Raw genomic sequence first — 16664 nt, 5'->3', positions numbered from 1 at the left:
TTTAAATAATTTTTTGAGATAATAAAACTTGGAAAAATAACATAAGTCGTTATACTTAGTCAAAAATACCCAATCATTTCCACATATTAATTTATGATATTATTTCATTAGGAAACTAAATTATCTCGGAATATCGTGTTCACGACAATACATCCCGGTTTTCTCGCATCCATTCTCGAAAACAAATCGTCAATCGCACTTAAAGGTGAGTGTTACGGCCCCAATTTTACATATTTTAGGGGGGGGGGAATACATGTACTACTTGTACAATATATTATATATACATGTGTCTAAATGTTTTGTTTATACAAACAACCTCATTATTTTTATGCGATATAAATCACACAAAAATATTATTTACTACTCTACTACTTACGGTACGGGGAAATCTGGTTTGAAAGGCCTCATAGGGTTGTTGGATTTCAGAACGGCTTAATAGCTAAAATGATCCTGCCCTCCGGTGTTTCATGTCTGACCCTCGTCTGTACATGGTAGTATGTGTACTAAGTAATATTTATCATACAAAATACACATGAAATATCATTATTGTGTGTAAACACATTACTAGTTTGTGAAATATTTGTTTAAACGCTTATATGTTATAAGTAAACAAGTTAGTTTTAAACCTCAATATCAATATATGTTATGTCGTTAAAATGATACAACTACTAAAAATAACATATACTTTTCGACTACAAATGTGCTATGACTGTGTAGACGGTTATCAACTTGGTAGTTTCAATATACCTCATACATAAACAAAAATATATAGGTTTATATATTTATACAAGTTATAGAACTTGCATCTTAGGCTCATATATGTGCTTGTGTACACTACCCTAAGTTTTATCAACTGTTTAAACAAGTATCGTAGACTTTTATGCTTACGCTTATCAATTATACTTGTCTTCCATCCGTTTATCCATATCTGTGGTTGTTACGTACAACCTTGGTAGATAACTTTATCTGTATATTCGTATGTCTGTTTATCCGTTATCCGTACAATTTTTGTCACTATAAACTTTAACTAGATTTCATTATCTAGAAACCACAGTTTAGATTTCTATCTTTATCAAACATTTCCAAAAACAGTTTTACTTACGACAAAGGCAATACTTTTTAGATCATATTAAAAGTATCATTATTTTAGAAAACCTGTGACACTCATCAACCTTTGTGTTGACCCTCAAACTTACATATATTCTCAGGAGATCATTAGACAAGCGTTCAGACAGAAGATTGGTCATGGATTACAGACGACCTAACTATCTAGTTTTTGTTATCTGCTTACATGTTTAAGGAAACTAGTGTACTATTATAATATGTAAGAACCCTGTATTCAAACTTAATGATGGAATACAAATGCTATTTTGTTTATCGTTGTACTTGTGCTATATATTCAATATATCTGTGATCCATGAACTTAGTCTCACTCTCGGCATGTTCCGCCTCGGCCGGGGGTGTGACAGTGTCACAACTGACAAAAATTAGATTAAGATGTAAACACCTTTATTAGGTCATAGTGGACCCAAAACTCCATCTTAGCATTTTTTAGGGTTAAAACACTCTTAATGGACCGAACCCTTCTTATTGGGCCCTAGTGGGCCAATAAGCCCTCAACTTAGTTCTTTTTGGGCCGAAAACATTTATTAGACCTTATATTGGGCCAAAAACCCTTCCTTGGGCTCTAATGGGCCGAAAACTTCTTAATGAACCAAGAACTCTTTTAGGCCAAGCCCAAAACACGAAACTAATCCTTTTTGGGCCAAAGATCCCTCTTGGGCCGGTTAGCCCATTCAAAAAAAAGAGAGATATAAGAAAGATGTATGCTTTTGACACCTCATTATTATATCTCATACAACCAAGAAATTGTATTGCATACTTCCATGCACTAAATTTTAACCTCCATGCAAAAACCACTCTATCTCCCCCCCTCTCTTCCTTATCTCGGCCAAACACCACTCAAACCCTCTCCACTTCTCATTTCAAACTCACACACACTACTCTCATCATCTCTCTAAAACTCAAAGGAATTTTCCTCTTTCTTTCTCTAAAATTCATGGGTGTGCATGTGTTTTTCAAAAAGCTCTCTTCAAGCCTTCATAATTTGGTAAGTACTCTTGTTAATCTTAAAGATTATCATATCCTTCAAGCTAAACTCTTGTTTACATCATCTGCTTAGTGTTAAAACTCTTAGATCCACCATCATTTTGAGATCTCACCAAAAACTCAAGCTAGGTTCAAAGATCCTTCTTCTTCTTCATCTACATCTCAAAAACCCCCAAGGTGAGTTCATACCCCCTTGTTTTCGGTTTTATAATGTTTTTGGGGGAGAATACAAGTGCTTTTGTGTTAGATCTATGTATATATGCATGTTTATGTGTTTAACTTTTAGATCTTTACTTAAAAATGAAGTTTATCACTTGGATCTTCATATAAACCTTGAGAAAAGTATGTGTCCTCACATATAATACTTGTAAACTTGTATATCTGGGATTTATCCACTTAAAATAGCAAAAGCAAGTGTTGTGAACAAACTTAGATAACTTAAACTCAAAAATCATCCCTTGACAGAAACGTTTTAGTCCAATATCGGACTGTTTTGACCAACTTAATGAGAATAATTTCAAAACTGTTTGACATGCAAAAAGTTCAGGTTATTACCTTTACAATGACTACTCTCACGTTTTCATACGATTTTTCTACAATTTTTGGTGAATTTTACAAAACTGCCTATCAGATTTGAAATAATTTCGGACCAACCTGTGAAGGTGAGCAATCTCACACTTGTTAGAGGCCAATAAAAATTATGAGAAAAATTGTGAACAAAGTAGACAAAATTTCCAAACTTCCAGAGTTTACGGATCCAAATTTCGAATTACGATGATTTTTCTACAAATTTTCGAACAACTAGGTCAGAAAAGCCAAAAACCAGAAAAATGTGTATTTCACAAAAATCAAGCCAAAAATGATATTTTTGACAAAAATGGGTTTTAAATGTTATTTTTACCACAAACTAGTCAAAAACACAAGTTTTGAACAAAATGGGGGCTAAAGTGTTATTTTTACTATAATCGGGCCTTAATTGAAAACTTTGTGGCTTATTGGGCCAAGAACGTCATTTTTACAAAAAGTGGGCTTTTTATATCAATTTTGTAAATAATCGAGCTAAAATAAACAAAACAATAACAAACGGGTTAAAAACGATATTCTTATCCTTATTGGGCCTGGAAATAATATACATGTTTAGTGGGCCTTAGTCTCCTTTTACATGTATATTGGGCTCATGGTAGACTTTCATATTCCTTTTGTGCCTGAAAATAATAGATACGTATAGTGGGCCTTAGTGGTTCACTTACATGTTTATTGGGCCTGGGAATGAGTTTTATATGTGTTCTTCTTTCTTTTCCGTGTAAATTTTCGATTAAGGATCTAGTGAGACCTGTCGGTTGGCACCTTTGAGTGTACAATCGTAGCCTGTAGTTATAACCAGAGTTTCCTGGAGGGAAAGCGGGAGTTTGTGTATAGATCTATACGGGGGTGACACCCCACACCTGAGCTGTTCGCTACAGTTAGACTAGGCCAGTCTAGGGTGACAAAAACCTTATTCTATTCCGTCGGCATCCCACAGACGCAAAGACAGGCGAAATTGTCATTATTTAGTATGGTTATAACGACTCACTTAGAGGAATTAACGTTATAAGATTTACGGGAAACCATTCTATTTTCTTTTTGGGATAAAACAGGAAACCATTCTATTTTCTTTTTGGGATAAAACGGGAAACCTTCTTTTTGATAAAACGACAATCTATAAGCATCGGTACTCAACCACCGGGGTTGAGATTTCAGCATTATCTATTGCAGACAACATCGGGTTGTCTGGAAATCATTCTCTTTCTATTTTCGCAAACATTAACACACATGCATTAATATAAGATCGGACACAAATATTTCAAACCATTTCTTTTTAGAAAATATTGGATTTTCGAAAGCACAATGAAAACGATTCTAAACAAGTACAAAAACCATTTTTATTCAAAACTGCTTATGAACTCACCAACTTGTTAGTTGACGCTTTTCAAAACGACTTGTATTCTCAGGAATTCCAGTAGCAGGTAATAAGTTCGACTATAAGATCAAGTGGTGCGACTTCAAGAAATTTTACTTTCTTACTTTTGTGTAACTGATGAACAAGATTCAATATGTAAACTATGTAAGTGTGTATTTCCAATGTATGATGTTTGGTTGCTATGCTTCATTTATATTCAATTGTTATGATACTGTACACGAAGTCATCCGCCCCCGGACGTTTCCGCCGTCCAGGTCCGGGGGTGTGACAGGTTGGTATCAGAGCATTGTTTATAGTGAACTAGTATATCTAACCATACAAGATATACAACTATAAATACAATGGGACTAAAAACACTCTGACTAAAAGTATACCTTAAGAATATAAGTATCTTCTAAAAGTATACATACTTGCTAGAACCGTATCATAATAAGAACAAAACAAAAGTATTTAGATGTTGAACACTACAGTCAAACCTGGGCAGTTATGTAATCATATCTGGAATAAATAGAGCCTGATCAACTGTATTTATTCGAGATATGACCAACATGTGTTTGGGAGTGATGGTGGTGTTGCAACAAGTCTAAAACTTACAAACCCTACATGCAAAGGAGCATTAGAACGAAACCCAAGGTTTAAAATACTATAGGAGTATTTTATGATACTAAACAATAACAACAAGTCTAAAAACGTATCGATTTCCTACATCAGGAAATCCTAGGATCAAACATGTAATACTATAGTAGCATTTTAGAATACCATATGACCTCCACACTTAAATCTTCTACATGTATCTCATACCTCCACTCTCGCGAAGGCAACATGACTGAGCTTCACCCCGAAGACCCCTACTACCCTACGGTGATAGCCAACGAATGGACCGAGGAAGAACCAGAGGAAGTGCAAAGGGAGAACCTAGAATTGGGTCCTAAAGAATACCAAGAGAGGAACCCCGAGGGAAAGGATTCTGATGAGGAGTCAGACATGGATGAAGACGCCAGAGAGATCCTTAGCGAGCCTTACCCCCTTGGAAGCAATACCGAACCAACACGCAGAACAGGAAGACCTTACCAATCATACCCGCCCCTTAGAAGAGGAGGTGACCACCCTAAGGCAATAGCTCATGGAAGCTGAGGCTAGGGCAGCCTTAGCAGAGCAGAGAGCGGAAGAGGCCACTCGTGAGATGAGCGAAATGGTTGGACACCTTTATGCTATTTAGACATATGAGAGTCATCACACTAAGTCCTAGGTCTACCATGTAATTCGTCACAACTAGTAGTAGTAAATCGAGAGAGGTACGCCCTACGAGAACTCATGTAACCTGAGCCAGCTTAAGGATCTGATATCTATAATCTATTAGGGTAACTTAACATTTGTACAATACCTATTTCTACATACTACCATTAATACATCATAGGGATGTAGGTCGAAACAACGAGAATCGTACAACAAAACATGTGATTTATATGCATACACGTATAAGTTCATATCTATAATAATAGATGAGATACGACTAGAAATAACGATAGTTACTCATGAACCTGTTCCTCATCATGCAACAGAATCATGTCTTCCCATGGAAACAACCAGCTAGCCGGCGAAACACCAGTTCTGCAGATGGACCCTGCAACCTTCCAAGCCGCTGTAACAGCTGCCGTGACAACCGTCATGGCGCAACTCAACGCCAACAATTCAAATGGAAATGGAAATGGTGTCAATAACTCTAACCGTAGTATCAACCAAGGAAACCAACGAGGGACAACTTACCCAGACACCCCAAACCCCAAACCTAAGGTCATGAAGCGAAAGAAGGGGAACAAGAAAGGAAGCGGATCGACTCAAGGGCCTCCCAAAAGGCAACAAGTTGTAGCAGCCCCTAACCCCACTAGCCCCCCTACCCCAGCACCGAGAAAACCGTATCATGGAAACCTCCTGCTCTGCAGCAAGTGCCGCTACCATCATCACGGAGTCTGCCGGGAATTGCATTGCAATAGGTGCAACAAGAAGGGGCACATCTCCCGCTACTGTAGGGCCCCGGCCCCATGCGTCACTCCAACCCTCAACCCAGAAGTAAGTCCAGTATGTCACGCATGCGGTGAGACGGGACACTTCAAAAGGAATTGTCCAACAGAGAAGAATGACGGAGGACCGGGAGGAGTTTAACAACGGGACATGATGAAGCAACAAGGAACCCTACTGGGATTACCAGTACGTTTCAAAACAACAAAAGTTAAGCATTGCATTTTCACAACATTTTGCCAATTAAAAATCGTAATCATAAAGTACTCCCTCATCCGAACTAATCATATCCTTCGTAGGAAAACTAAAGATCCTTGCGAAAGTTATGATAACTTAGTGTAAACGTAAGGCAGTGTGTAATTAAGATTCTACAAACTTAGAGTGCGTGGACCCGCCTTAATTCTTATTCCTTGGTTGACTGTGGATTTAGGGCATAACCACTCAGTCTACAACCTTTTCAATCTTGAATTACGTACGACTAAGCTACATCAAACCATCATAGAGAGGTCTAATATAAATCAGACTATGAAATCACATCGTTTATACCAAGGAACTCGTGTTGCTAGGGCACCCAAAGATTCAGACCGAGACAACCACAGTAGTAATACCAAGAACGAAATGGGTAGCATTACAAACGTGTACATAAAACACACTATCATTTTGAACAACCATCCCTTTCAGAAATCCGATATTCATGTAACGACAATACTCGAATTGATCCTCACCATACGAATTGAACAACTATCCCTTTCAGATCAATCATCCCTTTCAGATCAATCCAACATCTATTACAATAAGGAGCCCAACGGTGTCAATCGACATGGGCTGACTTGATCCTCACCATACGAAATTCATGTACCAACGAGACTCTTCACCTTAACCAATCGATTAACGAAACCCTTACAATTTGTAACGACAATACTCGAATTATCTCGAGCATCTAGACCCTTAGGTACCCGTGCAAGTAATATCACACTCTTTCCTAGCCCTTAGGGATAAGGAAACAAGAAGCAAAGGCCACCGAGGGTAACCTAGAGATTTATAACACCCCTAAGATGTTTCCAACATTCTTTTTGGAGATACCACCAACATGACAAGTTGAGTTCGGAGATCGAGTCATCTCATGGAGCCATTCTCGTAGCCAGACCACTAAGACCACTTAGCACGAACATAAACACCGAAGGTATCCGGTCGATGGAACGACCCGATAATTATAAGAATTATCAAACCAAGACTTGAACCTCAGAGAACGCCTACCCAACTCATAAATAGGAAAGGCTAAGTGTACATAGGACCACTGACTACTAAGGATCAAATGAACCCATCCTCAAGGATCGATATCTCCTATCCCAATTCAAGAATTTACTCGACCTACTGGTAGAAACAAGCAAAGATCAACCTTCCACTAGTTCAAAACCTCATAGTAAGAGACTCTCATGGCAATCTAAGAAGTATGAGTACAACTATACCGCACACAACCTTAAATTGGTGACAATAAGTGTCCATATTAAAGTTTAGGAGACGCTACTTAGGGAACGTCAAATACACAAATCCAAAATAGCCATAACCACCCATTCACCTTGCCATATAAGACTCAAAGGCAGAATACCTGTGTGTTGGGCTGAGATGACCAACACCCAACTAACCAAAGGAGAAAGGTCAAAGACCAGTAGCAAAGGTCCGCTAGAACACTAAGCAAAGACTTAAATTCTCCTAAGAACAAAGAGACTAGACATAACAGAGACACTCAAACATTTTACTTAGTACTTGGGATACTGCTTCAGAATGAATTTCGGGACGAAATTCCCTCTAACGGGGGGATGATGTCACAACTGACAAAAATTAGATTAAGATGTAAACACCTTTATTAGGTCATAGTGGACCCAAAACTCCATCTTAGCATTTTTTTAGGGTTAAAACACTCTTAATGGACCGAACCCTTCTTATTGGGCCCTAGTGGGCCAATAAGCCCTCAACTTAGTTCTTTTTGGGCCGAAAACATTTATTAGACCTTATATTGGGCCGAAAACCCTTCCTTGGGCTCTAATGGGCCGAAAACTTCTTAATGAACCAAGAGCTCTTTTAGGCCAAGCCCAAAACTCGAAACTAATCCTTTTTGGGCCAAAGATCCCTCTTGGGCCGGTTAGCCCATTAAAAAAAAAGAGAGATATATAAGAAAGATGTATGCTTTTGACACCTCATTATTATATCTCATACAACCAAGAAATTGTATTGCATACTTCCATGCACTAAATTTTAACCTCCATGCAAAAACCACTCTATCTCCCCCCTCTCTTCCTTATCTCGGCCAAACGCCACTCAAACCCTCTCCACTTCTCATTTCAAACTCACCCACACTACTCTCATCATCTCTCTAAAACTCAAAGGAATTTTCCTCTTTCTTTCTCTAAAATTCATGGGTGTGCATGTGTTTTTCAAAAAGCTCTCTTCAAGCCTTCATAATTTGGTAAGTACTCTTGCTAATCTTAAAGATTATCAGATCCTTCAAGCTAAACTCTTGTTTACATCATGTGCTTGGTGTTAAAACTCTTAGATCCACCACCATTTTGAGATCTCACCAAAAACTCAAGCTAGGTTCAAAGATCCTTCTTCTTCTTCATCTACATCTCAAAAACCCCCAAGGTGAGTTCATACCCCCTTGTTTTCGGTTTTATAATGTTTTTGGGGGAGAATACAAGTGCTTTTGTGTTAGATCTATGTATATATGCATGTTTATGTGTTTAACTTTTAGATCTTTACTTGAAAATGAAGTTTATCACTTGGATCTTCATATAAACCTTGAGAAAAGTATGTGTCCTCACATATAATACTTGTAAACTTGTAGATCTGGGATTTATCCACTTAAAATAGCAAAAACAAGTGTTGTGAACAAACTTAGATAACTTAAACTCAAAAATCAGCCCTTGACAGAAACGTTTTAGTCCAATATCGGACTGTTTTGACCAACTTAATGAGAATATTTTTCAAAACTGTTTGACATGAAAAACGTTCAGGTTATTACCTTTAAAATGACTACTCTCACGTTTTCATACGATTTTTCTATAATTTTTGGTGAATTTTACAAAACTGCCTATCAGATTTGAAATAATTTCGAACCAACCTGTGAAGGTGAGCAATCTCACACTTGTTAGAGGCCAATAAAAATTATGAGAAAAATTGTGAACAAAGTAGACAAAATTTCCAAACTTCAAGAGTTTACGGATCCAAATTTCGAATTACGATGATTTTTCTACAAATTTTCCAACAACTAGGTCAGAAAAGCCAAAAACCAGGAAAATGTGTATTTCACAAAAATCAAGCCAAAAATGATATTTTTGACAAAAATGGGTTTAAAATGTTATTTTTACCACAAACTAGTCAAAAACACAAGTTTTGAACAAAATGGGGGCTAAAGTGTTATTTTTACTATAATCGGGCCTTAATTGAAAACTTTGTGGCTTATTGGGCCAAGAACGTCATTTTTACAAAAAGTGGGCTTTTTATATCAATTTTGTAAATAATCGAGCTAAAATAAACAAAACAATAACAAACGGGTTAAAAACGATATTCTTATCCTTATTGGGCCTGGAAATAATATACATGTTTAGTGGGCCTTAGTCTCCTTTTACATGTATATTGGGCTCATGGTAGACTTTCATATTCCTTTTGTGCCTGGAAATAATAGATACGTATAGTGGGCCTTAGTGGTCCACTTACATGTTTATTGGGCCTGGGAATGAGTTTTATATGTGTTCTTCTTTCTTTTCCGTGTAAATTTTCGATTAAGGATCTAGTGAGACCTGTCGGTTGGCACCTTTGAGTGTACAATCGTAGCCTGTAGTTATAACCAGAGTTTCCTGGAGGGAAAGCGGGAGTTTGTGTATAGATCTATATGGGGGTGACACCCCACACCTGAGTTGTTCGCTACAGTTAGACTAGGCCAGTCTAGGGTGACAAAAACCTTATTCTATTCCGTCGGCGTCCCAAAGACGCAAAGACAGGCGAAATTGTCATTATTTAGTATGGTTATAACGACTCACTTAGAGGAATTAACGTTATAAGATTTACGGGAAACCATTCTATTTTCTTTTTGGGATAAAACAGGAAATCATTCTATTTTCTTTTTGGGATAAAACAGGAAACCATTCCATTTTCTTTTTGGGATAAAATGGGAAACCTTCTTTTTGATAAAACGACAATCTATAAGCATCGGTACTCAACCACCGGGGTTGAGATTTCAGCATTATCTATTGCAGACAACATCGGGTTGTCTGGAAATCATTCTATTTCTATTTTCGCAAATATTAATACACATGCATTAATATAAGATCGGACACAAATATTTCAAACCATTTCTTTTTAGAAAATATTGGATTTTCGAAAGCACTATGAAAACGATTCTAAACAAGTACAAAAACCATTTTTATTCAAAACTGCATATGAACTCACCAACTTGTTAGTTGACGCTTTTCAAAACGACTTGTATTCTCAGGAATTCCAGTAGCAGGTAATAAGTTCGACTATAAGATCAAGTGGTGCGACTTCAAGAAATTTTACTTTCTTACTTTTGTGTAACTGATGAACAAGATTCAATATGTAAACTATGTAAGTGTGTATTTCCAATGTATGATGTTTGGTTGCTATGCTTCATTTATATTCAATTGTTATGATACTGTACACGAAGTCATCCGCCCCCGGACGTTTCCGCCGTCCAGGTTTGGGTGTGTGACAGACAGAATGGTATCAGAGCTAAATTGGCTATATAGAACTCGTATCCTCGAAAGAGGAATACAACTATAGCAACTAGCTTCTAATAAAAGTATTATTAATAATAACACTACTTCTCGACTGCCTACGGTACGGGGAATCTGGTTTGAAGTGTCACATAGGGTTGTTGGATTTCAGAACAGCTTAATTGCGAAAATGATCCTGCCCTCCGGTGCTTCATGTTTGGCCCTCGTTTGTGCTCGGTCGTCGGGACGTATAAAACAAAAATTAATAATACTACAAACCCCACCAACCAGAATATATAAGAGTTTATATAAACTCTGACCTGCGATGAGAACACTTAATAAAATTTTAACATCCTTGAACTAAAACTACTCACTCAACCCTTTAGGTCAGACGCCTCAATTAAAGGTTAGTACCGTACATACGTCATACCATAAATAAATCTAGAATGGGCACCTATGTTGTTTATGGTCGGTACGGTACACAACCAACCTTGAGCAAGGAGTTTGACAGACTACAACGGTTGAGAGTTTTAGAGATTGAAGAATGTTCTCCATATTCGCTACAACAACCTAGTACCTTAGAATCCCTATATACATTTTAAAACACTTATACATTTCAAAATCATTAGCAATTAATGTTCCCTTTCCATCATTTGTAAATCTAGAGGATTTCTAAACCATTCACATTTTCCTTATAAATTGAAAATCTAGAGGATTTCTGAACCAATCACCTTCTCCTTATCATTTAGAAATCTAGAGGATTTCTGAACCAATCACTTTCCCCTATCAGTTGGAAATCTTGAGGATTCTCGAACCGATCACCCTATCGTTTAGAAATCTGTAGGATTTTATGAACAAATTATACTAATACACTATCATAAAATGCAACTCATACATACTTGCTTAGGACTTCGTAGTGTTAACACAACTTAACGTGTCTGTTTTGAACATATAAGGACGATGGCCCCAAGAAAGGAACCACGAGTTCATCCACCTCCAACTCCCCGAGGCAACCGGAGGAAAGCCCCACAAGTAAATCAGACCTCGGTAGAAACTCTAAACCGTGAAGAAAATATTAATGCAACGAATGTGAACCCAACATTCCAAATGGACCCCACCATGACACATAATATTGTTGCACAAGGAATTGCTACAGTCTTGGCAGCATACGAGGCAGCCCGAAACGGAAACACTAAGAATAGTGGAAGTGGTACTTCAATAACTCACCAAAACAACCCTAGACACTGCTCCTACAAGGAATTCATGGGCTGCAAACCTCGATCCTTCTATGGCACTGGAGGAGCTGTTGGTCTATCCCGTTGGATAGAAAAGATTGAGGCAATTTTCCACATCAGTGTGTGCCCCGATGACTGTCGGGTCAAGTACTCTACATGCACGATGATGGACTCAGACTTAACATGGTGGAATAACCATGCAAAGTCCATGGGAATCGCGGAAACTTATGACATGGGTTGGGAACCACTGAAACAGATGACGATCAGAGAATACTGCCCCCAATAGGAAATCCAGGCTCTATAACAAGAGCTTTGGAATCTGACCATGAAAGGATCTGAGATAGTTGCCTACACCTCCCGATTCAATGACATTGCTAACCTTTTCCGAGGAATGGTACCCTTGGAAGATAAAAAGATTGAGAGATATATATGGGGACTAGCATCACCAGTCTATGGTCTGGTTACTACATCCGGACCATCGACTTTCGATAGTGCTAAGTAATTGGCCTATCAATTGACTGAGCAGTGTATCCGTCAGGGTACCATGGCCCCACCAGTAGAAAAGAAGCATGATGGAAGTACCAAAAGAAATTTTCATGGGAAATCAAAGGGGGGCTCCAAGCATTAAAAAACAGAACCAGAACCTGTGGCTATCTATGCCGCAATTACCAACACTCCCACCACAGCTACGTCCTACACTGGGACTTTACCTCATTGTACAGAGTGCAACTTCCATCACGTCGGAAATTTCAGGGAGATAATCTGCAATAGGTGTATCATGAGAGGTCACATCTCCAGGTACTGCAGAAAAACCCCAACCACTACGGCAGGACGAAGCCGTAACTGCTTTGAATGCAATCAACCAGGGCATTTTAGGAAGGATTGCCCGAAACTGAAGAATCAGGGCGGCGATGGAAGGGTACGTATGATCACTGCTGGAGATGCTCTCCAGGAACCACCTGTGGTTATTGGTACGTTTCATATCAACAATGTTTAGGCTTCGGTATTAATTGATACGGGTGCCGATAAAAGCTTTATCAACCATATGTTTCGAAACACGGCAAAACATAAATTCCGCAAACTTAATGAAACTTAAACAGTAGATATGGCAATCAACCAAATATAAAGCACTTTAGAAATACTCACCAATTGCCTTCTCACCGTGAATAATCACGCCATTAATATAGAAACTAAGGACCCTTGCTGGTAATCTATGCTTGCTAAGTGTATACGTTAGGGTTGTATATTATTAGGATTCCATAGACTTAGGATTTGTGACTCCGCTTTACTCCCTGTTCTTTGTTTAGATGTGGGCTTAAGGTAGAATCACTTATTCAACCGTCTATTTGATCTTGATTATATACGACATATATGCACAAGGCGATTATATAAGGACTAGGAAGGGATCATGTACCACGGAAATACATTACTATTTATCGAAGCCTCGTGTACTATTGGTACGAACTCAATTTCTGGACGAAATTTCCTTTAACGGGGAGGTAATGTGACATCCCGAAATTTAGGGCTAATATTATAGACGGCCAATTCACCGTGAATCTTGTGATAATATAACTTATTGAGTTTTAGTGCATCTTAAGTAAAATAAATAATTTATTTCAATTACTATATGATGACAGATGATACCTTGCTTCCAAATGTGTAAACTGTCAACCAAATCAAACCGTTTAAACAGCAACGCTAATTAATACGTTTGAAAAACTGAAATTTTGCATTAAGTAGTTTTGAGCAAAACAAACATTAAAATATTATAGTACATGTTCCCCTGTTTCCGAATATATATATATATAGAACGTCCAAAACGGAGTTCGTATACGAAAGATAAGACAGTTTTAAGAAAACAGACAATAAAACACTATTTTTCTTTAATCGCGTAAAACTGAACCGATCCGTTGAGGCACTTACGCTTTGCCGACAGGATTTCTGAGAACGTTTTTGGAATCAGACTATAGTCTATTATTTAATTTCACGCTCGAAATATTTTTAGCAAAAATATTTACAAAAGTCGCGAAAACGGACACCGCGAGTCGTTTCGACGCAAAACTTTAAACGTGATTTCCTGGAGTTCCGTAACTCCAAAAATTAATCCATTTGATGTTCTGGAATCCTTTAACTAAACTCTATTTAATGGTGCTTTCGAAAAAAATCGACTTTCGGATCCCGATGCACCTGGTTTGGAGTGTTTTTGGGCATTTAATAGGGGTATAACCCCATGTGGGGCCCACATGTGACTCAATATAATAAAAAATCTGGTCTCTTCCTTCCTTGTATAAGCCCACGTGACTCTTTCTTCTTCCCCTCTCTTCTTCTTGAGTGGAAGTCTATACAAAGTGGTACAAATCCTAGTTAGAAGCATGGCCTTGCTAGGATGTGTGTGTCTCTCTTCTACTATAAAAAGAGTAGAACACAGCAATCCCATCTCTCTCTCTCTCTCTCTCTCTCTCTCTCTCTCGGGTTGCTCCAAAACCACCCAACACCACGACCCTAAACCACCACTCTACCACCCGTACACCACCTTATAACCCCCTCTTGATCATCCAACACACCCCAGCACCTCCCTAACCTGTTTCCCTTCTACTTTCCATTTACTGTAGTGAACAAACACCACCAAGGGTGGTGTTGTTGTGGTGACCACCGAGAGGCACTACCACCTTTGTTTTTATGTTGCTCCGAGCAAGACCAATCCCTCATTCACTCTTTTGTTCTCTCTCTCGGTTAAAGAAAGACCTGCACATAGTGGGTTTGACCACCGAAAAACACCACAGGCCTCCGCCACCTTTCCCCTCCTATTACAACAACCAGAAGCCACCACTGAACCGCTCTACTGCCCTGTTTCCCTCGTTGTTGCCTTCCCTTTTTTTCCTACCGAAGAGTACCACCAGAAAGAAAACGAACAAGAGCAGCAAGAGGCTGTGGGAACCAACTCCTGCCACCCCCGTCGTTGTTCCAAACCACCGCCATCACCACTTGTGCAGCTGCTATTTCTCCACCGTAAATCCCTACCACCGCCACCTTGCACCTTATTTTTCTTTTTCGATCATTGGAATCAGTCCAGAATCACATAACCATTTCATATAATTTTTTTTTGTTGCGATCATGTACATGAAAGAAGAAAACGCAGGAGGTTGACCACCTCCTATGTAATCAAACTTAAATACAAATTATATAGATACAGTCCCTCAAATTTGAACTTGCCCAACTTTATCCCATCCTTCTTTAAATTTATTTTCATGATGATCCCAAGTCCATGAAACATAAATTAAAATGTCCAAAACTACCCCCATTTTGGAAAAGCCTTTCAAATTAACCCAATTTTAATATAAATTTATTTGTAAAGTTTTGATATATTTTATTTATTTATTTATTTATCTATTTTAGATTAAATAAAACATTAGATTATTAACTTTTTACAAAATATTAATTATATTTTGAATTAAATTAATTTTGGATTTATTTACCACTTTTGGAAAATATTAAACTAAATATTTTTTTAAGATCAATACTATTTAATTATTTAAATAAAATTTTGAGATAATAAAACTTGTAAAAATTGATAAGTTGTTATAGCTAGTCAAAATACCCAATCATTTCCACATATTAATTTATGATATTATTTCATTAGGAAACTAAATTATCTCGGAATATCGCGTTCACGACAATACATCCCGGTTTTCTCGCATCCATTCTCGAAAACAAATCATCAACCGCACTTTAAGGTGAGTGTTACGGCCCTAATTTTACATATTTTAGGGGGGGGGGAATACATGTACTACTTGTACAATATATTATATATACATGTGTCTAAATGTTTTGTTTATACAAACAACCTCATTATTTTTATGCGACATAAATCACACAAAAATAGTATTTACTATTCTACTACTTACGGTACGGGGAAATCTGGTTTGAAAGGCCCCATAGGGTTGTTGGATTTCAGAACGGCTTAATAGCTAAAATGATTCTGCCATCCGGTGTTTCATGTCTGACCCTCGTCTGTACATGGTAGTATGTGTACTAAGTAATATTTACAAAATACACATGAAATATCATTATTGTGTGTAAACACATTACTAGTTTGTGAAATATTTGTTTAAACGCTTATATGTTATAAGTAAACAAGTTAGTTTTAAACCTCAATATCAATATATGTTATGTCGTTAAAATGATACAACTACTAAAAATAACATATACTTTTCGACTACAAATGTGCTATGACTGTGTAGACGGTTATCAACTTGGTAGTTTCAATATACCTCATACATAAACAAAAATATATAGGTTTATATATTTATACAAGTTATAGAACTTGTATCTTAGGCCCATATATGTGTTTGTGTACACTACCCTAAGTTTTATCAACTGTTTAAACAAGTATCGTAGACTTTTATGCTTACGCTTATCAATTATACTTGTCTTCCATCCGTTTATCCATATCTGCGGTTGTTAAGTATAATCTTGGCAGATAACTTTATCCATATATCCGTATGTCTGTTTATCCGTTATCCATACAATTTTGTCACTATAAACATTAACTAGATTTCATTATCTAGAAACCATAGTTTAGATGTCTATCTGTATCAAACATTTCCA

The sequence above is a fragment of the Lactuca virosa genome, chromosome 9 (genome assembly GCF_052849685.1).
Source record: "Lactuca virosa cultivar CGN04683 chromosome 9, Lactuca_virosa_CGN04683_v6, whole genome shotgun sequence".
NCBI classification, from domain to species: Eukaryota; Viridiplantae; Streptophyta; class Magnoliopsida; order Asterales; family Asteraceae; genus Lactuca; species Lactuca virosa.
The sequence above is the reverse complement of the archived record's forward strand: the minus strand, read 5'-3'. Positions refer to the sequence as shown.